We start from the raw sequence: 26,148 nt of genomic DNA on the forward strand, positions 1-26,148 counted from the left end.
TGTTTGGCTGGTTTAGTGTCTTGGTTGATGATTCGGTTGTGGTAGCTGATTAACGTTGTGTTGAAATTATAGTTGGTAATTGTTGTTTGTACAGTTGGTTGTGATTGTCGTCTGTGGTTCTCGATGTGCGTCCTCGGCTGAGTGGAGTCACTTGTGGGAGTGGCTTCACGCCCTTGATTCGCCTTCTGTGGAACCCGCCACAGAAGGGATGTGCACATTAAGGAACATGGGTTTATCGCGCGGATAGATGAGCGGAGGTTAGGTGGGAACGGCTGTGGTCCCCCACAGGCAGGACTGGATCTTCGGGCAGTCAGAGATATGTGGTTGGTTGGAGGATGTGTGGTGTGTGTGTTGTTGTACTTGTGTTGTGTCTGCTTTTGTATATCTGTTATTTCAGTCACTGACCTTGTGTGGTTTTTGTTATATTGTCTCCTTATTTGTGTCTGCCGTGATCCACTATGGTGAGCAGTCAGTCTTAGTAGGTTGATGTATGGATCTTAACTGGGTGCTTGGAGGGATGAGTCTACCACGAGTCATGGCGGCTATAGTTTCACATAGTTGATAGTAGTCTTGAGTTGTATCTTTTATATCGTCTGTTGGTTGTAATTCAGTTATAATATATTATAACCGTTCTGTTATCGACATTTGATTATTACTGTCCTCAGGCAACCGAGATGGTAATACCCTTATCTGCTAGGGAAGGTCTTGTTAAGGCTCCTTGGTAGATGGGGGTGTTACAATTATATTATTAGATAATAAAATCTCTTACTATATAAGAGAAAAACATTCATTAGGTTAAGGGTTCGGAACTTTTCACCGCTTGAACCTCTATTACGTTGCTTTGTTCTTCTTATTCCGGATGACACGGCAGTCGCAACCCTATCAAAATTAAACCAACCGGTCTCTAATAAATTCAGTAGAGGCAGTCGGGTATCGAATCCACAGGGAGATGGGAAAATGTATGCTAAACTAAGTCCGTCTGATGTAACTATTTCTTGAGGGTTTTCAAAGATTTGTTCTAATCTACGGAGATTAAAAGAGAAAGAAAGTAAAGAGAAATAAAGTAGAAATTTTGATAAGTTTACCAAGTAGAGAGAAAGAGCTAGGACAGTTGGTTCACCATCATTCTCAAGAAGTCTAGTTTAGTGTTTTAGGTCAATACAAATTCAGTCCACAGGGTAGTGAAAAGCTCCTTCAGGTCCGCTATTCGCCCTAAAACATTACTAACTTAGCTTCCGCCCTCATTAGAATGCTCTAATGTTCACTGCAGGTCTTACCCCTTCCAATCTTCCGATCCAGGTCAAGGTGTACCAAAGTTAATCATCTAATTGCGTCGACTCAAGCAGACAAGTACAGTTAATTGCAGTGATTAACAACACAGATCTAACTTGAGCTAAACCCTAGTCACCTATTCATAATATCCCCTTAATATCATGGCTCCCCTATGTCCTAGCAAAGGAGATTAGCTATGCATAATTATTGAATAAATAATAACAACACATAAACTAGAAGAATTAAACATAATAATAAATCGGTAGATAATAATCTAAGAAGAGAATTAAAAGACCAAAGAGATTAAAGTAACATAAGCAAAAGTAATTAATTGAAATTAAGAGTAGAGAATACCGATTACAAGGGAATAGCAATGGAGAATTAGGTTTCTAGTGTATATATCTAAGAGAGAGAGAGAGTAAAAGAGAGAAAAACGGAAGAAGAAGAAGAAGAGAAGAAAACTAATGGCTGCCGTCATATGCCTACTTATTCCTAATTACATATAGAATATTCGAAAATAAACTAAAATCCGCGTATAAGACTAATCCTCTCGATCGAGTGAAATGAAACCACTCGATCGAGGATAAAACTCAGCAAAACCTGTCGATCGAGTAACACAAGTACTCGATCGAGGACTTCAACAAACAACTATCTCGATCGAGTAACGTGAGAACTCGTTCGAGGAACTTTAGCAACATAAAGCATTCGATCAACTAGTTTATGTAGCCAACTTGGTCGATCGAGATATATTAGCACGGGTGGACTTATTGAACACCTTCCGAAGCCACTTCACGCATATCTAAATGACAAATTCTAAGCTCCGATTCCTCTTTCTCCATAATGCACGAGATTGGGACAGGTTCAGGCTTAATTATTCTCCTTTCTGGTTCATACCTGCAATTAATACAAGACAAACCAAAGTAGACTATTCGGGGGCATTTGTAGCTAGATGTCACGTAAATAACATAGAAATGCGTGTAAATACGGGGTAAAAACCTTATATAAAATACACGCATCAAATCTCCCCAAACCAAACCTTTGATTGTCCCCAAGCAAACTATGAATGCAGCTAGAGACAACTAACGGAACGGGACCAACTCATCAGCTACAAATTATCCACCCAAACCAATTTAATGCAACAACTAACAAAGCGGCGATAAGCAAGTGCAAACGAGTTAAATCAATGCTTTAAAATATCGAACCGTCAACCTTGTAAGACTCATATATATCGGAGTCTCACGGGTCACGCATCACACAGATTAAGCACAAGGTGAGTATATTAGTATGAGATAGAAAGAAGTAGAGACACTCACCTAACTCGACCTATAAGAACATGCATACAGCTGACATGAAACCAATTTCTACCGACTGTACATATGCATTCCAACCAATCAGGACCGAGACACACGCCGAGGACTTACATATAACGTGAGGTGAGGTTATTGGTAAGAAGGGGCAAAAAGAATTTGGATAAGTGGAGATAAAGTCAAGCCAGTACAACCAAAACCAAATAAGAGAATCATCCCGCTTCACTACTCAATATAAAATGTAGAACTGTGCCATTGCGGCAAAACATCACTCATATCGACAAAGGACTCCCCATAAGAAGATAATGATAAGTATGGGAGTATTATTCAATGATCTTTTCACATATATTTTCTTTTTCGTTCTTTCTTCATCATTTTTTCTTTCTTTCATATTTCTGTTTTTTTCAATCTTTTTTCAATTCACTTCTTCAGTTCATACCACCAACTTCAATTCTTTCAAAGTGAGCCAAAAAGACAAGAGTAACAGTATACCCGCAAAATCCACTGGAACTAGCTTGACAGGGCAGGCTAAGTTTGGATGTAGTTAAAGGGTCAAAAAGGCAGATTTGGCTATTGTGAAGTTTATGTGTAGTAATGAAAGAAGGGTTGTAAGTTACCTCTCCACGTGTGTCGCCACCGCAAACTGAATACATACAGGTACCGAGAAAACGGCGTCATGCACGTGCAAATTGATGTTACATGTCTAATAGAGAGTACTACTCACATCCTATATGAAACAGGTCATGAATGTCATTAGTTTATCAAGCTCTAGATCTTAAAATTTATATGTAGCTTGCCAATATAAGACTCAAGTCTATTCATTCAAATAAGTTTGAAACAAAACTCGTAGACTATGCACATTACCATGCCAAAAAAATGTTAAAAATATGCAAGGCAAGGGTAAAAGACTCAAAGTATCATAAAAGTTCAACGTTCCGACGCAACCTAAAGGCAAAAGTAAACGTGAATTTTTTGAGTTTTATAAGATTTTTGGAATAGAAAACAACAATGCATGCGAAAATAAATAAACGTGCAAACTGAAATGCAATAAAACAACATGCATACACAGATATGGATGCATACCTCCCAAACCAAACCGTACAATGCCGTCATTGTACCAAAAATAGGGAAAGGAATGCAAATTGAAGAGAAAAGGAGAATGGGGCTCGGAAAACTTACAATATAGGCGTGAAGTAGGGACCTTCCCAAATTGACCAGCAACATGGGAGGTCGCAAATAGCCTCGTGACATCGCAGCATACGAAATATATCAACAGTACTCGATCGAGTAGTATGGGTGTCAGAAGTTCTCGATCGAAGAAGAAGAACTATCGATTGAAATGGCCTATTTTCCAAGCATTCGATTGAAGGGAAAGGGTGTTCGATCGAGGAGAAAGAGCAGCAAAAACGTTCGATCGAGTTAAAAAAGCTCTCGATCGAACAGTTCACGTGAGAAACCTGCAAAATGCATTAAAAATTCTACTGAACTAACAGAGTAGCTTTAATGTTCAGCCTATTGTTTGCAAAACTAGCGTCTAAAACACACCAAAAATAATTCAAAAAGTTTAAACAAAGTTACAACAAAATACAGGCCGGGTTGCCTCCCAGATAGCGCAGGTTTAAGAGGTCCCGCACGACCTAATGACTTTAATTATCTGGCTCATCAGGATTGTTGAAGTAGAGAACTTCAACTCTGCCACCCAAGTCATTTGCCTCATGGTAATGCTTCACATATTGCCCATTGAATTTAAACCTGTTGCCTTCGGAACTTTCTAATTCAACGGACCCAAATTTGGTGACAGCAGTCACTGTAAAAGGGCCACTTCACCTGGACTTTAGCTTACCAGGAAACAAGCGCAGTCGGGCATTAAACAGCAACACTTTCTACCCGACAAGAAATTCTCGAGGTATGATCCGTTTGTCGTGCCATCTCTTCGTTTTCTCTTTGTAAATGCGCGAGCTATCATAGGCATTAAGCCTAAACTCTTCCAGCTCATCTAGCTGCAATAAACGATTCTGACCGCATAACTTAGGATCATAGTTTAGTTCACGAATAGCCCACCAAGCCTTACATTCTAGCTCAATAGGTAAATGACAGGACTTCCCATAAACCAACCGATATGGTGATCCAATCGGTGTTTTAAAGGCGGTCCGATAAGCCCACAATGTGTCGTCTATTTTAAGACTCTAATCCTTCCGTGATTTAGAAACTACCTTAGCCAAAATCTCTTTTAGTTCCCTATTAGAGACCTCAACCTGCCCACTAGTTTGGGAATGATACCCCGAACCACGACGATGTTGGACACCGACTTTAGACAATATAGAAGTAAGTTTCTTTTCTTTAAAGTGCATTCCCCCATCACTAATGACAACCCTAGGGACACCAAATCGGGGAAAAATAATCTTTTTAAACATCTTAATCACAGTCTTGGCATCACAATTAGGTGAAGCAATCGCTTCCACCTATTTAGACACATAATCTACAGCTACCAAAATATACCTGTTACCTTTACTAGATGGGAATGGTCCTTGGAAATCAATGCCCCAAACATCAAAAACCTTGACCTCTAGAATGCCATTTTGTGGCATCTCATGTCTCTTAGATATATTCCCAGAGTGTTGGCAAGCATCACAAGCTGAAACAAACAATTTAGCATCGGCAAATAAAGTAGGCCAGTAAAAACCAGATTGAAGTACCTTCGCCACGGTTCGCGACGGACCGTGGTGACCACCATAAGAGGATGAATGACAGCCTTCTAAGATTGCCTTGGTCTCCCACTGCGGAATACACCGTCTTTAGAGACCGTCTGCACACTCCTTAAACAAATAAGGATCATCCCAGAAGTACTGCTTAGCATTGTAAACAAAACGATTCCTCTGCTGATAAGAAAGGTCGGGTGGCAGCTTGCCACTGACAACATAGTTAGCCAAATATGCATACCATGGATCATGGTTAGTGTTAGACAAAATAACAACTAAGGAATCATCGAGAAAAGAATCGTCAATAGGTAAGGAATCCTCTCCCCTCTGCTGCGATAATCGCGACAGATGATCAGCTACTACATTCTCTGCACCCTTCTTATCCTTGATCTGCAGATCAAATTCCTGGAGAAGAAGTATCCATCTCACCAGTCATGGTTTAGCTTACTTCATAGCAAGAAGGTGTCTCAGTGCTGCATGGTCAATAAAAACAGTAACTTCTGACCCTATCAAATAAGAACGAAATTTCTCCAGCGCATAAACCACAGCTAACAGCTCCTTCTCAGTAGTGGTGTACTTTACTTGAGCCTCATCCAGAGTTCGGCTCGCATAGTAGATTGCACTAAAAGCTTTGTCTTTCCGCTGGCCTAACACCGCTCCTAGTGCATAGTCACTAACATCGCACATAATTTCAAACGGCAACTCCCAGTTGGGAGGCTGGATAATCGGTGCTAAAATCAAGGCCTGCTTCAACCTGTTAAAAGCAGAAAGACACTCATCAGTAAATGCAAAGGGGGCATCCTTAAGCAACAGCTGTGTAAGCGGTTTAGCAAATTTTGAAAAATCCTTAATGAACCGGCGATAACAGCAGGCATGACCAAGGAAACTCCGCACTCCTTTAACATTAACAGGAGGAGGTAGTTGCTGAATCACTTGCACCTTTGCTTTATCAACCTCGATGCCCCTATCAGAAACTGAGTGCCCTAAGACAACTCTCTCGTTGACCATAAAGTGGCACTTCTCCCAGTTAAGCACAAGATTAACCTTAATGCAGCGCTGCAACACTTTATCAAGGTTAGACAGACAATTATCAAAATCACTTTCATAGATGCTAAAATCGTCCATAAAGACCTCCATAATAGACTCTATATACTCAGAAAATATCCCCATCATGCACCTTTGAAAGGTGGCAGGGGCATTACATAAACCAAAAGGCATTCTACGATAAGCAAAAACACCCTGAGGACAAGTAAAAGTAGCCTTTTCCTGATCATCCGGATGAATAGGGATCTCAAAGAACCCTGAATATCCATCTAAATAACATAAAAACTTATGAGAAGCTAACCTTTCTACCATCTGATCGATAAAAGGAAGGGGAAAGTGATCTTTCTTTGTGGCGGCATTTAGGTGGCTGTAGTCTATGCATATCCGCCAACCAGTTACTATTCTAGTGGGTATTAATTCATTTTTATCATTTTTTTACCTCACTATTCCCTCCTTTCTTAGGGACTACCTGAACTGGACTCACCCATTTAGAATAACCAACAAAGTAGATAATACCTGCATCGAGCAGCTTTATTACCTCAGCCATCACAACATCCTGCATCTTCTGATTCAACCTGCGCTGACCGTGTCTACAAGGCTTTTGATATTCCTCTAGCTCAATTCTATGTATACAAATATCAGGACTGATGCCCTTAATGTCATCCAATGAATAACCCATTGCCTACCTATTTTTCTTAAGAACAGCTAAAGAGCGGTCAACTGATCATCATCCAATTTAGCACTAACAATGACTGGATATTGCTCTGTATCATCTAAAAATGCATATTTAAGATGAGAAGGAAGAGGCTTACGCTCGGGTATCTTTACCTCCATAGCGCAGAGAGTATTTATCATTTGTTCCACTCTCTCTTCTTCAACGTCGGTGAGTTCACGCTCATCTATTGCAGCTTCAAGCAAATCCAACACAGTGTCATTGTTCTCTGGGTTATCTGCACACTCATCTAACAACATCAAAGCTTCTAGAGGATCCTTTATCAAGGAATCCGACCAGAACTCATAAACAGACTCGTCAACGATATCAACTGAATAACAACCAGGTAAACTAAAAGTGATTGCATCATCCCCCACTGCAAGAGTCAAACGCCCTTGTTTGACATCAATAATAGCCCCAACTGTACCTAAGAAAGGTTTTCCTAGTATAACCGGGGTCCAGGTATCCTCAGCTATATCCAAGACAATGAAGTCCACTGGTATAAAGAACTTGCCTACTTTAACAGGCACGTCTTCTAGGATACCCAAGGGTCGTCTAACAGATCTATCAGCCATCTGTAAGGTGATATTAGTCAATTTGAGGTGACGCATATTAAGATTCTTGCAGACAGAGTAAGGCATGACACTGACACTGGCTCCTAAATCACAGAGAGCCTTATCTATCACTTCGTTTCCTATGGTACAGGTAATAGAGAAACTACCCGGGTCTTTCATTTTAGGTGGAGCTTTATTGAGAAGTAAATTACCAGACTCTTCCATAAATGCAACAATCTCGAATTCACTCTCTCTTACGCGTCAAAATATCTTTCATAAATTTTGCGTAAGTAGGTACCTGAAGGTTCTTGACCACGTCCACGAATTTATCGTATGGTCGCTCGACCTTAGCATCTTTTAAACGTCCCGGATAAGGAATTCCGGTAACAATAAGCGGGTCTGCGACTTTCTCTTTATCTTTGTCTAAACGTGGCATCTCCGCAGCAGGGGAAGACGACACAACATCGGGTTTAAGCATCAAAATAGGATCTCCGCTGGTATAAGCACTCGATCGAGTACTATTTCTACTCGGTCGAACATTTTCTTCATGCAAATTACTCGATCGAGGAATGCATACCTCTCGATCGAGAACATCAGATTTGGCACAGTTCAATCGAAGATCTGGGTTACTCGATCGAACGTTTTTGGTGGACAAGCAACTCGATCGAGTACCACAATCTCCTCGATCGAGAATATCAAAATGAGCACCATTTGATCGAATGCTTGGATTGTTCGATCGAGTATTCTCGGAGGACAGATCATTTGATCGAGAAGAATTATCACTCGATCAAGTGATTGGACGATGCTCAGCAGGGGCATCTTCGATTAATTCCTCCAAAAAAAATTCCGGAATTTTGTTAACCGTTATATCATCATCTTCCTGCATTTTCGGTCCATCATAGGTGAGACCATTTTAGAGATTTATTGCATTAATTGGATCACATTGAGGTGGGTGATTCAGTTGACTTAATTGCTCGGATGTAAGTTGCGCGACTAGGTCTTGCAACTTTTCTATAGAGTTGTCAAATTTGTCCGACTTTCTTTCAAGTTGAAGTGCTAAAGATAGCACCAAGGACTTCAACTCCACAATTTCTACAATTGTAGAAGGTGAATCGATTTGTCGTGGCATCAGATTAGGAGGACTAGAGGCACTTGGCATGGTCAACTCTTCATATAGTTTAGAGAACGGAACTCCTTGCTTGAATTGTTGATAAGCATTGACCCGCTCTACATCCGCCATGCAAGTAATAGGATCGTGTCCTTCTTTACCGCATCTACCACAAACTACCTTTTGCTCAATTATAGCATGAACCTGCTCTTGTGCACCCGAAACTTGTAGAATCTCTGTATTATCAAACCTCCCACTAGGACTTTCCACTTTAGCTACTAAAGATTCACTTGCCCGTCTACCTCCTCTAGGATTCCCATATTCAGCTAAATGAATGGCCATTTCTTCAATAAGACGCCATCCCTTGTCATCTTCAATATTTTTCTGGAATCTCCCTTTGGCTGCATTGTCCAACACCGCTCTTTGATCGTCATACAACCCTTTGTAAAATTGGGTGTATAAGAACCATTGTTGGAAACCATGGTAAGGTACAGAACGAACCAACTTCTTGAACCTAGTCCAAGCTTCATTCAAATCTTCAGTGGCCAATTGTGTAAAAGTGGTGATTTGGCCTCTTAGCACATTGATGCGCCGTGGTGGAAAATACCTTCTGTAGAAGGCTAAGGCTAGGGAATTCCAGTCGGTAACACCAACAACTTCCCTATCTAAGTCTCTCAACCATTCCCAGGCGTCATCAGTCAAAGAGAAAGGAAAAAGGACTCCTTTGACCCTATCCCGTGTCACCCCAGCAGATAAGGGGATGGTAGAGAAATACTCCGTAAATAACTCTATATGCTTACATGGATCCTCGCCAGGTACCCCCTTGAAGAGATTTCTCTCAACCAGTTGTATGTAGGATGGATGAATCCCAAAGGTTGCTACGTCTTTAGTAGGAAGCAGAAAGCCTTTAGGCAGAGAATCCACCGTAGGTTCTGAGTGACTGGCGATGTTCGACATCTTAGGAAGCAGAGTTGATAGAATGGCAGGTATGACAATGTCCTCTTCTAGGACAGATTTCCTGCAAAACTATTAAAGCATTAAAAAAATATGAGATCAGTCTCAAGGAATAAATTCCATGAGACGAGAGACAAACTTAAAATAAAGAAACAGAATTACGCCACCTCCCCGACAACGACGCCAAAATTTGACATGGCTGTCGCAACCCTATCAAAAATAAAACCAACCGGTCTCTAATAAATGCAGTAGAGGCAGTCGGGTATCGAATCCACAGGGAGATGGGAAAATGTATGCTAAACTAAGTCCGTCTGATGTAACTATTTCTTGAGAGTTTTGAAAGATTTGTTCTAATCTACGGAGATTAAAAGAGAAAGAAAGTAAAGAGAAATAAAGTAGAAATTTGACAAGTTTACCAAGTAGAGAGAAACAGCTAGGACAGTTGGTTCACCATGATTCTCAAGAAGTCTAGTTTAGGGTCTTAGGTCAATGCAAATTCGGTCTGCAGGGTAGTGAAAAAGTCCCCCGGTCCGCTATTCGTCCTAAAACATTACTAACTTAGCTTCTGCCCTCATTAGAATGCTCTAATGTTCACTGCAGGTCTTACCCCTTCCAATCTTCCGATCCAGGTCAAGTTATACCAAAGTTAATCATCTAATTGCGTCGACTCAAGGACACAAGTAGAGTTAATTGCAGTGATTAACAACACAGATCTAACTTGCACTAAACCCTGGTCACCTATTTATAATCCCCTTAATATCATGGCTCCCCTATGTCCTAGTAAAGGATATTAGCTATGCATAATTATTGACTAAACAACAACAACACATAAACTAGAAGAATTAAACATAATAATAAATCGGTAGATAATAATCTAAGAAGAGAATTAAAAGAGCAAAGAGATTAAAGGAACATAAGCAATAAAAGCAAAAGTAATTAATAGAAATTAAGAGTAGAGAATACCGATTACAAGGGAATAGCAATGGAGAATTAGGTTTCTAGTGTATATATCTAAGAGAGAGAGAGTAAAAGAGAGAAAAAAGGAAGAAGAAGAGAAGAAAACTAATGACTGCCATCATATGCCTACTTATTCCTAATTACAAATAGTATATTCGAAAATAAACTAAAATCCGCGTATAAGACTAATCCTCTCGATCGAGTGAAATGAAACCACTCGATCGAGGATAAAACTCAGCAAAACCTCTCGATTGAGTAACACAAGTACTCGATAGAGGACTTCAACAAACAACTATCTCGATCGAGTAACGAGAGAACTCGATCGGGGAACTTAAGCAACATAAAGCATTCGATCGACTAGTTTATATAGCTAACTTGGTCGATCGAGCTATATTAGCACGGGTGGACTTCTTAAACACCTTCCGAAGCCACTTCACGTATCTCTAAATGACAAATTCCAAGCTCCGATTCCTCTTTCTCCATAATGCACGAGATTGGGACATATGCTCCTTTCCGGTTCATACCTGCAATTAATACAAGACAAACCAAAGAAGACTATTCGGGGACATTTGTAGCTAGATACCATGTAAATAACATAGAAATGCGTGTAAATACGGGGTAAAAACCTTATATAAAATACACGCATCACCGGATCTTAAACTCTGTAATTTCACTTCCTTTCTCTTAATTCTAGTATTAATTCTTTATCCTTTGCATCTTTAATTCTCTTATTTCCTTAATTTCTCTTCCTTTAATCTCATTGTTAATTTAGTTTATATTATTTCGTTTCTTCCCTCTTATTATTATGTTATTATTGATTATTGCTTTAGTTGTTATTAGTTTCGTTAATTTCATATGCATATCTAATTCCCTCACTAGGATTGAGGGGAACCGTGAATGAATGATGGTAGTTAAATAAGTTTGCAGATCTGATGCTTGTTTCATGTCTTTGTTGCTATAAGTAGCTTTTAAGGATGAGTAGGCAGTTAATGCGCATAATTGTTCTAGTTGTTTTTGGCAAGCTCTGACCTAGATCGGAAGATTCAAAGGAGTGAGACCTGCTACAATTCTTTAGGATACTCTAATGAGGGGGGAAGCTAAGTTAGTAGTATTTTAGGGTGAATAGCGGACCAGAAGGACCTTTTCATTACCCCTTAGATTGACGCATGTGACTATTCTGCGACCTAGACTACGACCATAGGACATTCATTTGTGACCCGACAGTCCTAGTTCCCTTTATTTCTATTGTTAGATTTATTTACTTCTCGTTGTTTAGTAGATTAGTTAGTTATAAATAACACCAAAAAACCCCCCAACTGTGACAACTGACAGACTTAGTTGAGCAAGTAGGTACAATAGCCTCCCTATGGATTCGACGCCGACTTCCCTAGCTGCATTAGTTAGAGACCTTTCGGGTTTATCTTTGATAGGATTGCGACAGCCTCATCAAATTTTGGCGCCGTTGCCGGGGAGGCGACGCTTTTTTTACTTGTTCTATTTGAGTTTGTCTCTAACCTCAAGGAATTTATTCCTTGAGGCAGTTCTTATCTTCTTTTCTATTGCTGTTTTGATAGGTCTTATAGGTCTAGCTAAATAGGATTATTGGGAGAAGATCATCAAAGGGAAGGCTTGAGTACCTTTGATCTTCCACCTATGTTCCATTCCATGGCGCAGCAGGTGGCATTTTGTGAGAGATGTGGTGTTGTGGGGCATGATGCTATTACTTGTTATGTGGAGAATGACCTAGTCTATGCCCATCGGTAGTATAGACAAGGTCGTTATGGTTCTTAAAGTGGGGGTTACCCAAACTATTCTCCACTTCCGCCGTAGAATTACTATGTGCCGCCACATCCGATTCAGCAGCAAGGCTTTCAAAAGCCTTCATTTTCTTTTCCTCCGCATCAGGTTCCTCCCTCTACTATCAACAAGGAAGAAATTGCTGAATTGAAGTGTTTAGTGAAGATTCTTGTACTTCAAGTGCAAGAATATGATAAATCTAGAGAAGCTTATTTCAAGGAATTTGAGTCTCAAATAGTTCAAGTAGATGCCGAGTTAGATTTTAGGCAATCAGTGACGGTATATACTATCTGTACCAAAAGCGGTCTTTCCTATGAAGGACCTGAGTTGCCTATTGACGATGATGATATATATGACTCGGAATTCGAAGATTTGGTTGAAAATGAAGCATCATACGAAGACTTCTGCACTGTACAACAACAAAATTCGATCGAACTACCTACAATGTTCGATCGAATGACTTATATGAGGAAGTGTTCGATCAAACAGCTTACAATACTCGATCGAACAGTTTGTATGAGGAAGACCTTGATCGAACACCGTACACTGTTCGATGGAGCATTGTTGAGGAAGAAGACCTCGATCGAATAGTGAGCATTATTTAATCGAGTAGTTTTGGCGAGGAAATATCTCGATCGAGTATTGTTCCTTCTCGATCGAATTTATTAGCTATGGACAGCGTTGATTCGCCACTCACACCCATTCCGGACGATGATAAGAAGGTAATTGAAGACCAGTCTTATCCAATTAAAGGTAATGCTATTATTTTTATTGATCTCGATGGGGTTCCTTCTAATCCTTCCGTTAAATCATATATTGCTGTTGATTTGACGCCTCCGCCCTAGTTTGGGAGCAAGTTGGAGGAATATCTTCTTGTTTCTTCTTATACAGGTCTTGACAAGTTAAAACACCCGGGAGGATGATTTGAAGATTCCATCCCACATAAGAAGAGGGCGTGGGATAATGCCAAGAGAAGACATGGTGTAGTTGAAGCTGTAAAGAGTCGCTGTTCTTCCGATGATGTGCTCTGGCAACAAAGAGTAAAAATCATGGATGCTGAAGGGACTGCATTACGTCATAAGCCTTATTGTGGACCATTAGTTTGCGTTGGGGGATGACGACAAGAAGGTCGAGCTGGGACCTATCTGAAACTAGCGCTGACCGAAAGGCAACCCGAAATTTAATGCTTTTTATTTGGAGTTTTAAGACATTCTTTTACTTAGTTTTGTGTGCTTAATAATTAGTTTTATCGACGATAGTCTGCGAGACATTTTAGACTTGGTTTTGGTAGCATTTGTGATCGCTATTTGCGTATATGCAGGTACAATATTACCTTTTGTTTGCGCATTTAGTGTTGATCCGACGACTACGACCTCCCATGTTGCTGGCTAGTTTGGGGAGGTCCGTCTATATCACGCTATTTTGTGAGTTTCTTAGCTCTTTATCTCCTTAATTTCCTTTAGTTTGTATTTTTCTTTCCCCTTTATGCTGCTGCTGTTAGCTGTTGCGTACAATGAGGGCATTGTACAGTTTGGTTTGGGGAGGGTATATGCATCCATATATGTGTCTGCATATTATTTTTATTGCATTTCTGTTATCACGTTTAATTTTTTGTATGCATTGTTATTTATTTTTATAAAAAAAAAAATTCAAAAATTCAAAAAAATCGTGTTTCTTTTAACATATAGGTTGAGTCGGAACGGTAGTTTTTCAATGATGAAATTGCACTACATTTAGTCAATTTGCCTAAGCCTTGCAATTTTGACATCTGTTAGCATAGTCATTTGCATAATCTACGAGTTTATGTTTAAATTTAGCTGAACGAATAGAGTTGACCTGAAATTTTGGCAACCTGCTTATAATTTCTAAGGATTTAGAGCCGTATAAACTGGTGATATCTATGACCAGTTTTATGTAGGATTGTGAGTAGTTACTCGTTGCGTAACATGTACCATTAATTTGTATAAGTATGAAATTAAATTTCTTATTGCCTGCATACCTTTATTTCATTACTACCCATTTGCTCCACATTAGCCAAATTTGCCTTTTTGACCCCTTAACTACATCCAAAACTTAGACTACCTTGTTAAGCTAGTTTAATTTGTTTTTGTGGGTATATTGTTTACTATGCCCAATTTGGTTAGCATTGAAAGACGAGAGTTGGTAGTATGAAGAAGGAGAATTGAAAAATTAAAATAAGAAAAATGAAAAAAAAAACACAAAAAGAAAAAAAAAGGAAAAGAAAAACCAAAAGAAAAAAAAAGAGAAGGAAGAAAAGAAATGGAAAAAAAAATGAGAATTAAGTTACTCCTATGTTTTATTTTGATTTTATGAGGAGTATTTAAATGGTTTAGTGAGCTTATTGATATGGTTATCGCGTACCCTAAACAAAGATAATATTTTTACCCTAGGCTTGGCTAACAAACAAATTAATGCAGTTATGGAAGTAGGGGTCGATCTCGGGGAGACGGGAGTTGTTAATTAGTTGTCATGGAGTGAATTTTATCAAGGTCGATTAACGAGTTTGGTTGGAAGTTGGGTTTGTAAAATAAAACAATTGACACAAAGATAAATAACAATAAGAAGGAAAATCTAGAGGACGGGGTTTCACATGTAAATTAGCATAGGAATATTGTCGAACACGGGTATAGTGAAATCGGTAATTGTCTAAGTCAATGGCACATGCATCTCGGTTTATTGCCGACAATAAAACGGGTTCTAGAGGCTCTCGCCCTTACTAGGTCGCTTTACTATTCTTGCTTTGTCTAATTCCCTTCCCATCTCTCGATTTTAAGTCGGAAATTAACGAGTATAAACAAATAATTTTGGCCACAATACATAGTTTATCAATTAAATCAAGCAAAGAATATAGACAATTACAATGACGATACAAACCCGATTCAAACAATACAAATTACTAATTATACATGATTACATGCTAAATCCCTTCACCCTAGATAAATTAAACTACTCAAACATATTCATATGTAAGCTAATGACAATTAGAAATGTAAACAATAATGATGGGGCATATTCTGCACCGCTGACCAAGTCAACATGATTGAGCAAGGTCAAAGATATCCACAGCAAGTCAACGACTTGGACAATCTAGCCGATGCAGCCCATCGGCCCGTCAGCCTGGGTCTCGGCATGGTAACCTGCCAGCCGGGACACATATCCGCGTACTCATATCCAAGACCCCTCGGCGGCGAGTCAACAGGATCCGCCGGCCAGCCATAGGTCCCTCGGCCGAGGGGTAGATCAGTCTTTCCACCTGCCTAGCCACTTGGCCACTTGGCCACTACGTGACAAAAGGTGAAAGCCTATAAATACTCCTCAACCTTCATTGAGGAAAGGATCCCAACTAATCGACAACTAAACCTAAATACACTATTCATCTGGTAATATCTTCCTTATCTCTCTACAATACACATTCAGCCAAGTAACAACTTATCTCTTAAGTTTACTGACTTGAGCGTCGGAGTGAGTACGCTTGGCACAAAGCCAAGCCCTCGGTTCGTTCATTGTTGCAGGAGAGGCCGTGAGGAACGATTAAGACCAAAGGAGAATCCAACTCAAGACATCATTCAACAAGCCAAGGGTGGTAACTATACTTGCTCTGGAATTACGCCCGGAACAATTGGCGCCGTCTGTGGGGAGAGATACTAGAAGCTAGTCACATTCATTCCCAAAAAAAAGAAAAAACAGCAAAAAACCCACCCCAAAAAGCTAAGATGTCAAAACAACAAGACGCAGTCGTGACCGACGAAACCGCATTCTACCAGGAGGACACCTTCAACAATTCTGGAGTCGTGCAGCCCCCCACCGGCGGGGTAATCCAACCGGAGTTTGGCATGCCCATAATGCCGGACACGCCGCTGCCAGCCAACCAGGTCACCATCATGGGACATGTGGTTGACATAGCAAAACTGAAAATGGTCCTGGACCTAATTAGTAATACGCCTGCTCACACTGTCACGCCGACAAGAGCGGCGGGAACCATCCAGGAGACCAGGGCCCGAAACATGACTCCGAGAAATTTGAACGGAGCACTGGGAGAAGCTGACCCAGCCAAGTCGCCGGGGGAGCCCAAAGTGGGCGTGGTAGACCTAAGTCCTTCCCGCACTCATGGGAGGACAGCGTCCCCGCAACACGAACGAGGCTTACCCCAAAGGAACCAGAGGAGTCCGACTCAGCAGAGTTGGAGAAGAAGTCCGAGTCGGAGAAGAAGTCCTTCCCGCTATGAGGAGAGGAGCCGGATTAGGAATGCGAGGAGCCGATCGCCGCGCGTCGTTCGATACGCGGTCGACGGACCCCTCAACGCCACGTCCTAGACGTCCGGTGCCAACTAAGCTCAAGTTGCCACCTCTATCATACAAGGGAGACAGTGATCCAGCCGACCACGCTGAGGCTTTCGAGTCTTACATGTCGGTATGGGAACAGCCCGATGAGGTCTGGTGCCGAGTCTTCCCGACAACTTTGCATGGGATGGCTCAAAGTTGGTACAAGGGGCTTCCCGACGGCTCGGTATACTATTACGCCGACCTAAGAGACGCCTTTCTAGCCCAGTACTCTTGCAACAAGAGAAGGGCCGTGGAGACATCGGACCTCCTAACTATCAAACAGGAGGGGGGCGAGTCTCTACGAAGCTATGTGAAGAGGTTCGACGGAAAGGTCCAGCAGATTCGAGAAATTAATCCCGAATTGGCAGCCTTCGCGCTGATGAAGGGCCTCCCAAGGGGAGACTTGAAAAATGAGCTCATCAAGTGCGGAGGACTGAACTTGGACGCCGCTAGAAAGATGGCCGACCAGGCCATCAAGGTAGAAGACTATCACAAGACCTGGGTAGGCCCCAGCGAGGCCGAGCACTCAGAGAAGAAGAGCCGCCGGGAGGACAACCCGGATGAAAGACGCCGTGACAACAACGGGTCACGGTCCGATGAAAGACGCCGTGGGAACAATGGGTCACGGTCGGACAAACCTGCCAGGAGACAGGACTCGACGGGCGCCGGGTGGAGTTCGGGAACGTATTACAAAAAACGGTACGATGATCACACCCCCCTAGTCGTGTCGGCCGCCGAGGTCTTCGCGTTGAGCAAGAACGAGGGCCAGAAGTGGGAAAGACCCCCTAGGCCGAGGAGTGACGGTGACACGAGCCAGTACTGTGAGTACCACGGCCACACCGGTCACTTAACCAACGACTGCCGACATCTGAAGAATGCCATTGAAGAGCTGATCCGAAAGGGGAGCCTCAGCAAATATGTTGCCGGTGGCCAAAAACCAGATGCCGGCGGATCGCATAGCAAGTCCGTCTCTGAACGGATAGGAGTAATCCATGCTATCATCGGAGGCAACGAGAATGGTGGGTCCGCTCATGGGCACAAACGGCACCTAAATAAACCGTGTCAGACCATCAACTTTGTGCCCAACACAGCCACCCCCGCTTCCCATATCCCCGATATGACCATTGGGAAGAAGGACTACGAGGGAGTCGTCGCTCTTCACAGCGACCCACTTACTGTCCACCTAGACATAGCCAACCACTGGTGAAGAGGTGCCACGATTGACACGGGCGCCTACACAAACATTATGTACAGAGAATGCTTTCTCGGCCTCGCCCGAGAGTCGAAGATTTGAGCCCCTGCACCAACCCGCTGTATAGCTTTTCTGGGGTCGGCCTGGTACCCCTGGGGTCGGTCAGACTGCCGGTGAGGTTCGGCGAGGGAACTGCAGCCAGGAATGTTATGTCTGAGTTTATAGTTATCGACGGCACATCTGCCCACAACGTGCTCATAGGCCGGGTCACTTTGAGTGAAACCGACGCCGTAATTTCCATCCGGGCCTTGACATTGATATACGTCTCGGACCGGGGGGAAGCACACAAGCTCGCCTCGAAGAACGAGAAGGAACCCGGCGTATGGGAGATACACACCCACGGCCCTTCCACGACGGATAGCTCGAAGGCTAGCATCGTTATTCTTAGCCCAGACGGAGACGTGTTCGAGCACGCCTTGGAGCTTGCCTCCTTGACCTCAAACAACGAATCCAAGTACGAGGCAGTGATAACCGGAGTCAGGCTAGCCAGAACCGCCGGGGCGGAGCATGTCGTGGTGAAAACAGATTCGCTCTTATTGACCAACCAGATCAAAGGAAAGCACAAGGCTCGGGACTATAGGACGACAAGGTATCTAGAGAAGGTGAGAGCCGGCGCTTCAAAATTAAAATCCTTCCAGATACAGCACACTCCCAGGTTCGAGATCGACCGAACCATCAGCATGGTTGGAGGAGCAGAGACAGAGGAGGTGGAGATTGACCCAGGTCGCACCGTGACCGTCGGTGTCAACCTGGAACCAAAATTCAGAGCCGAACTCCTGGACCTGCTAAGGAAAAATAAGGACGTCTTCGCCTACTCAGCGGCCGAGATGCCAGGCGTGAGCCGGGAAGTAATTATTCACAAGCTGAACGTACTCCCCACCGCTCGCCCTGTCAAGCAAAGGATGAGGAACTCCTCAGTCGAGAAAGATGAGGCCATCAAGGCCGAGGTAGATAAACTACTTACGGCGGGCTTTATTATGCCCTGCACTTACCCTGAGTGGTTAGCCAATGTTGTGATGGTAAAGAAATCATCGGGGGCATGGAGAATGTGTGTAGACTTTACCCAACTTAATAAAGCATGCCCCAAAGATTGTTACCCTTTGCCTCGAATAGATAGCTTGATCGACGCCACGGCAGGATACACCATGCCGAGCCTCGCTAGACGCCTTCTCGGGGTATCACCAGGTATTCATGGTTGAGGAAGACATGCCTAAATGCGCATTCATCACCGCTAACGGCACATACATGTACAAAATGATGCCGTTTGGTTTGAAAAAACGCATGGCGCCACGTATACAAGACTGGTGGACAAGGTATTCCAAAATCAGAAAGGACGAAACATTGAGGCTTACGTCGACGATGCTATTGTGAAAAGCAAGTCCGACAATGAGCACTGGCCGATTTACACGAAACATTTTGTTCACTAAGGAAATACAAGATGAAGCTCAACCTAATGAAATGCAACTTCGGTGTCCGGGCAGGTAAATTCCTCGGTGTACTTGTCAGTGCCAGAGGCATCGATGCAAATCCAGACAAAATCCAAGCAATCCTAGACCTGCCGGAACCAAGGAATCGTAAAGAGGTTATGATGCTGACCGGGAGAATGGCGGCTCTCGCCCGTTTCATCTCTCGGTCAGCCGACAAGAGCACCCCATTCTTCAAAATATTGAAAGGGAATAAAGACTTGGTGGGGGGGAGGAACAGAGCACGGCTTTCAAGCAACCGAAAGCTCATCTTCAGACTCTCCCAACTGTCCGTGCCGATCTTTGGGGAGACGCTATACCTATACATAGCATTACCTCGGCCACGGTCCGCCGTGATCATCGGGGAAGAGGACAAACAAAGAACACCCAATCTACTTTGTCAGCCATACGCTGTTGCCCGCCGAGAGAAATTACCCACTAATTGAGAAAGCAGCCTTCGCCGTCGTCGTGGCCACAAGGAAGTTAAAACCCTACTTCGACGCACACCCCGTGACGGTCCTAACCGATCAGCCACTTGAGAAAGCTTTGGAAAGATTCGAACAATCCCGGCAGCTCATCAAATGGGCAAGTGGAACTCTCCGGTTTCGGCATTCAGTACAAACCAAGGCCTTCGATAAAGGGGCAAGCACTTGCAGATTTCCTGGCCGAATGCACATATCAAGAAGAGCCAAACCCAGGCATATGGGAGGTTTACACCGACGGCTCCTCCACGACGAACAGCTCAGGAGCCGGCATCCTTATCATCAGCCCAAACGGAGACGAGTTTGAGTACGCCTTGAAATTCACCTTCTCGGCCTCGAACAACGAATCCGAATACGAGGCGGTGATAACCGGAGTCGAGCTAGCTAGGGCTGCCGGAGCAGAACACATTGTGTTGAAGACAGACTCACTGTTGGTTACTAACCAAATCAGAGGGGAGTTTGAGGCTCGGGACGACGGAATGGTAAGGTACCTAGAGAGAGTAAAATCCGACATAGCGAAATTGAAATCTTTCCAAATCCAATGCGTTCCCAGATCCGAAAACAACCGGGCCGACGCTCTCTCCAAACTTGCCAGCTCAACCATCAAGAATGTCAGCCGAACCGTGCTGGTAGATATCAGGAATGCGAAGAGCATCACGGAGACTGTCGGCATAGTGGGCAACATAGAGACCGAGACAACGTGGATGACCCCGATCATGAAATACAAACTCACAGGTGAATTGCCGGAGGGCCGCAATCCCTCGGCCAAAATAAAAAGGATCGCCACAGGTACTTGGTGTTCGAAGGGGAACCGTACGTAAGATCCGTAATAAGACCACTCTTGAAGTGTGTCGGTCCAGCCGACGCATAACTGATACTGACAGAGATTCACGAAGGCATCTGTGGACACCACATGGGGGCAAGAACACTAGCCCACAAAGCTCTCCGAGCTGGCTACTTCTGGCCCACCATGCTTCAAGATTCCAGAACAAAGACCAAGAAATGCACAAACTGTCAGATGCATGCCCCGGTAATACACGCTCCCTCCAGGGACCTACAACCGGTGCTTAGTCCCCTTCCTTTCGCACAGTGGGGGATGGACATGCTAGGACCCTTCCCCACAGCCTCCGGAGGAAGGAAGTTCTTAATCGTCGCCGTTGATTACTTCACCAAATGGGTAGAAGCTGTAGCAGTACCAGCGAAGACCACAGCGGCTGTCAGAAAGGTAATTTGGGAAAATGTGATAACTCGCTTCGGGTTGCCCCAAGTTATGGTATTCGACCACGGCCGAGAGTTTTGGAGCGACCTGATAATGAACTGGTTAGAAGAGCTTGGCATCAAGTTTGCGTACTCCTCCGTCTGCCACCCACAGAGCAACGGGCAGGCGGAGGCAGCCAACAAAACAATCCTCAACGGTTTGAAGAAAACAGTTGAAGACCTTAAGGGAAAGTGGGCCGATGAACTACCCGGCGTCCTGTGGTCCCTTCGGACCACGGAGAAAGAAGCAACGGGGTACACCCCCTTCCACCTGGTCTACGGTTCTGAAGCAGTCCTACCAATTGAAGCAACGGTGCCGACATTCAGAACGGCTACCTTTAACCCAGGCGAAAACGAGGAAGGCCTGAAAGCCTCCCTAGACCTGGTCGAAGAAAGCCGAGATACAGCACGTCTCAACTTGGCAGTATATCAAAACCGGATGAGAAGAGCCTACAACCGAAGGGTCCACAAAAGGGACTTAAAAATAGGAGACCTAGTCCTAAGGAAATCGGCTGCCACCAACAAAGGAAACATTCACGGTAAGCTGACGGCCAACTGGGAGGGTCCCTACAAAGTGGTTGAAGAAATGAGGCCGGGTACATACCGGCTGACGGACATGGAGGGTGTGCCTTTGATGAGCCATTGGAACACCGACAACTTAAGAAAGTACTTTGTATAGCGGCGGAGGTGTCCAAGCCCATTGTGGACACCCCAACGCGTAATCATAACAAATGAAGAATCACCCAAATTTTCCATCAAAGTGCTTGTCCCCTCCATAAAGTAGCCACCGGTCAGTCACCCAAAGAAGAAACGTACACTCAGTGCAGTTGAGACGCAAGTCTGGCGGTCAATATGCCTACAGTTACGAATGCTATCGAGCCATAACCCCGGTTACCTCGGCCCCAGCCGAGAGCGACGGGGACACAATGACCGATACGAGCTATCGAGCCGTAACCCCGATTACCTCGGCCAAAGCCGAGAGCGACGGGGACACAACGACCGATATGCTAGCAGGAACATAGACTCGGTGCAGCCGAGACGCAAATCAAGCAATACACTAAAGACGTTAGACACAGTTGAGATACGCATCCAAATTACCCCGGTCATGCCGACGGTAAAAACGGAGGCGCTCAATTAATAACGCAAAAAGGTAAGCAAAGGTTCGTGATCAAAGTCCCAGCCAAGCCAAGGACCAAAGAGATAAAACTTTATTGGAAATGACTGCAAAGAGAGTACAGACGACGGCCGTCCCCTTAGGGATAGCCTAAACTCTACCTACCAAAGCTTTACAAAAGCTACGAAACAAAAAAACAAAAGGTTACAGACTTGGGATTTGAAGCGCCAAAAGATGGCAGGGAGAGGAGGCTCAATAATTGGCCCCCGAACAGCTAAAGCTATCCGAGACGCCGGGTGAGTCTGGTGACGACCGCCCGTCTCCCTATGCCTGTTGCTTCCCTCCATCAGCAACAGCAGCATCTGAAGGAAATGTAGATTCATATACATACTAACATATTCAAATATGTCATAATTAATTTGTCATAAAATTAAAACGGATTTTATGCATGCAAACAATAATATAAGAGAAATCATATTCTTACATTGGATATTTCGATTTAATGGGCACAAGAGAGATCACCTTTCTCTCTTGTTCTTGAGCTTTCCAATAATGGATGAACATACAAAAATCCCAAAGTAGAGATTCTCCAATTAGTAGCACCCAAAACTATCCCTTAATCCCACAAATAAACATGTACTAGATGTTTGTATTGTAGTTTACCTTAAAATCTATTACTAATACTCATATACTACTTCTAGTAATCTTAGTAATTTATATGAACAATTTTAATCAAATACTCATCTTTTTAATGAATATTAAGGAGAGAGAAGAGAGGAAAATCCATGAACAACTTGCATGTGATTTTTTTTAGAATGAATGATAGTGTAAGAGAAAAATAAAGCAACCAACTCTCATCAATATAGATGGAGTGTCACGGTTTTAGGAGCCAAAATGGCATCATTACTTTTCTTTTTCTCTTCTCAAAATAGTAGATGTGTAAGACTAGTAGTAGGTAGGCATCATTATGTTTATTTTATCAATTAAAATAAAACAACCAAAACCCACTAACACACCCTCCATTTTTCGGTCCATGTACATAAAATGGACTACCATTTTATTTTGTCAATTTGTCATTTGTCACACAATATGTCACATGTAGTATGATACATGTTATTAATTAATTTAATGCATATTTATCACATAAATATCATTTCATGAATTAATTAAATTTCATACAACAAATTGACTAGTGATACTTGATCACATAAATAAAATGGGTCATATAGTTATAATTCACAACTTCTTGTAATTATAATTAACCATTCATTCTTATCTTTATTGTTTCTCAAACAATAAATAATTTTAGCAACAAAGCATTTTATTACTAAAATAAATCTTATTTAATCCCATTACAATAAGATGTCAATATTCTCTCTCACAAATCGAATTGTTTAATTTTAAGGAATTAATTAATCTGTATCGGTATACAACTAATTAACCTTTTCAATTAAGGGAATCGTCCTTTAGGTGTGACCTCAAGGGATCAATTGATCACCACCGTCGACGACAAGTAATGTCAAACTCTAGCCACCAATCATTACCGATATGTGTGGACCAGTTGACTATATATATATGTAATGTATCATCCCTTCCGTATTCTTGAAATGAGATTTAATAATGATATTTAAATCATATGATCGCACTATTGTTGAGGACACATTTCCCAACAATCTCCCACTTGTCCTCGACAAGTGTGCGTCACCAATTCTCTTGTCCTATTACTATCTCCTACTCTATGCAAGGTGTCTTTCGGGTCGTACTTGCAAGTGATCACATCGAGAGTGGTTTCCTCGATCTGGAGAATAACTGATTGACCGGAATTTATCCACCATGGATACCTTCCGAGCGTGGCCACGCATTTCCAGTTCATTACTCCTCGAGTGGCCCTGAGATATTGTTTTAACCCTGACAAGGGGGTGGACAATTCCTATCGCACTCATTCCCTTCGACTAGCCACAGCCATCATAACCCAAAATATGCCCATTTGACCCCATTTACGAAGGTCGTAGTAACACAAATCAAAGTTAATCAAATCGTGCCATCTTAGGCGAATAGTCTTTAGTCAAAAGAATCGACTCATTAGAATAGTATAGTAGCTCTCGCCACGACCAGGCTTTATAAATTTGCGTAACTCTATAAGCGGTCACTTTGCCCGACAAAGTGTTCCTAACGTCTGCCTATGTGATCGACTAGTCATCTCACATGACTGTATGGCACTTGAACTTGCCATCAATCGCATCACACTCTAGTCACTTCGAGACGTCACCTCATGTAAGTGACTATGGGCGAATACAATGCTAATCCGTGTTCACTTTAACGGGGTTCAATTGTCTCTACAACCCGTTTGGATGTAACAAAGTATAATAAAAGAGTTTTAAAATAAAACTCGAACGACAAATGCGATTATCACACATGAATAGTCAATGCCTGATTACTATTTCATGTTCTATAATCTAATTTGATCTTGTACATAGTTGTTCATTTCAATTCAATTGAAATGACATGACTCATCATGTTTAGCCTTTGAGAAGGCTTTGGTTAGTAGGTTTTATCAATTTCTTGTACCTTACTCAACCTCACTACATACTCGTTTTCTTTGTAATGTATACATTTGCATTACAATACTTTTTCGAGTACGTGTCGAGATCCAATCAAGACATAGGTCCTCTAGCCTAAGAATAGCTCCCACTGTTTTCACAGTGTGCAGGACTCATCTTTTTTGCACATCTCATGATCGCAAGTGTACTCAATTTCCGTTATAAATATCTCTCATTGTTCTTTATTGCCTAGAACGATTCTAGAAAATCTACTTCTTAATTAACATTGCCACAATGGTATCTTAACCATCCTAGTGTGTTTTGATTATGGTTTTGTCGGAAACCATGCGCAATCTCAATTGTCAATTGTCACTTGTGTAACACCCTTACACAATATTGCATCATAAACACTTTGCTTTACTTCCTTAATGCTTCTGCAAGCACTTAAGGGTAATCTTTATAGCTTACTTGGTAAAGATTACTTAAATTCGATTTTTGAAAACAATTCATCATACTCAAAGCATATGAAGTGTTATACATCATTTCTTTTCAATTGATTCGGCAGCGGAAGCAAATGAAATCAATCAAATATGTTCAATTTAATTGAACTAGTCATGAATCTTATCAACATAAGACTTTTATCGACGCTAATATCATGTGGATTTATCTTCATAAATCCGGATATTCAAGATGTATTATAATACTCCAAAAGTCTTAAATCATTCGCAATGATCAATATGTCATCCACATATCGGACTAATTAAAATTCCGTAACTCCCACTAAACTCCATGTATAAACACAACTTCTCGACTTATCGAGAAATGTTTTATCACATGATCAAAAATGTTGATTCTAACTCATTGATGTCCTACTTAAGATTCTCTCTTAAGTTTCACATTATCTTAGGATTGCAAGAATCTTCAAAACTCAAGACATGTATTGAATACATTCCTTCTAATTGAAGAAGTGGGTTTTAGATTCGCTTGCTATGTATTTCATAACTTCATAATGAAACACAATCCCTAAGAAGATCCAAATAGACTTAATCATTTCAATTAGTGCAAAAACCCTTTGCAACCAATCTTGCTTTGAAATATCTCTTTATTAGTGCAAAACTCTTTGTCACTAATCAAGCCCTTTTGTTTCGGATTTTCATGGCTCTAAGCCTTGTATTGAGTTGTGACTTAAACACTCTTATGTAAGTCATATGTTCATTACTTTCTAGAAGTAATCAACTTGAATCAACCAATTTCTTTTGTAAGTTATAAGCTCTTTACTTTCTTAAAAGTAGC

The sequence above is a fragment of the Silene latifolia genome, chromosome 3, assembly GCF_048544455.1.
Source record: "Silene latifolia isolate original U9 population chromosome 3, ASM4854445v1, whole genome shotgun sequence".
Lineage (NCBI taxonomy): Eukaryota > Viridiplantae > Streptophyta > Magnoliopsida > Caryophyllales > Caryophyllaceae > Silene > Silene latifolia.